Genomic DNA, 1,360 nt, shown 5'->3' with positions numbered 1-1,360 from the left:
GGGTCGCGTCCCCTTTGGGGGTCGAAGGACCCTTTCACAGGGGTCGCCTAAGACCATCGGAAAACACATATATAATCACATATTGTTTTTGTGATGAATCACTATGCTTTAATTATGTTCAATTTGTAACCATGAAATTGGGGGTCACCACAACATGAGGAACTGTGTTAAAGGGTCGAGGCGTTAGGAAGGTTGAGAACCGCTGCCTGAGACAACACGAAGCTCCCCTTCCCACGGCGCTGGCACAGGCCAGCAGACCCTACCCGCCCCCCCTCCTGCTCCAAACCCAAACACTGAGCAAACGCCTCGCTGGCGACAGCACAATGCGTCTGGTTACAAACACATCTGAGGGCAAGGCAGCGAGCTGGCCTGTGATTCATCGCTGGCGGCTACAGTAATTAGAAGTATTTTGGTTGGTTTCTGGGTCAGAATGACCCAGTTCCTGCATTTTTTTTTCTTTGCGCTGCTAACGTTTGCGGTGAACCTTAAAACAAAAACAAAGGCTTCGGAGAAGATAAGGACGGTGGCTCCTGCCCAGAGTGGGGCCCTTATCAGCGCTGCCCTTCAGAAGCGAGGCCGTCCAGGAAGCCATTAGCGTACCCTGTCTCTCCTTTACGAGACACGGCGGGGTTTTCGTGCCCACCCCCACGACCGCGCTCCCAGAAGCCTCTCTCGCCATCTGCTGCCCCTGAGACCTCGACCTCGTACAAAAATAAGTAGCATGGGAGCGTTTATCGACGGAGTGCTCTGGGGTCAGGTTCATTTTCAAGAAGTCAGAAAAAAGAGAAGGAATGACCCAACGTAACCGGTCTTTGCTAAGTTCTCCAAGAATAAAGGAGCATTCCCGGCTTTATCCCTGCTCAGGCTGACTCATCCTCAAGGACAGTTTCTAATATTTAGTACGACCCGTTCGAATAGCAAAACGCACGGCCCTCATCAGGGAAAGCGGGGACAGAAGCTGTACCCCTCCCATCCTTAGCGCCTAACAGAATTGTAGCTTCTGTAACTGCACTGAGAAAAGACTGGGAAGGAGATGGCACTCAAATGCTAACAGGGGGTGTTTGGAGAAAATGGAATTCGAAGGACCTTTTTTTTTTTTCTAAGTTTCTGTATTTTTTTTAAATATATTTTACAAATGGTCACGCGCGCGTATGTGAGGATAGATGGGGGAGGGGGGGTTAAATCATGACATTCATCCAACTCGAGTCCATTCGGCTTCGTGTATCAGAACAGATGGGAGACAGAGCGTAGGAGCCGGCACAATCGAGTCGTGCGGGCTCTGGCGGGCAGGGCACTCAACCCACCCCGGGTCAGGGCGAGGCCGGCTCTTCAGCAGCAACAGCTCCTGCAGGTGGACGAC

This window comes from Myotis lucifugus, unplaced genomic scaffold (genome assembly GCF_000147115.1).
Source record: "Myotis lucifugus unplaced genomic scaffold, Myoluc2.0 scaffold_409, whole genome shotgun sequence".
In the NCBI taxonomy this organism is placed as follows: Eukaryota; Metazoa; Chordata; class Mammalia; order Chiroptera; family Vespertilionidae; genus Myotis; species Myotis lucifugus.
This window is presented reverse-complemented; position numbering follows the sequence as displayed.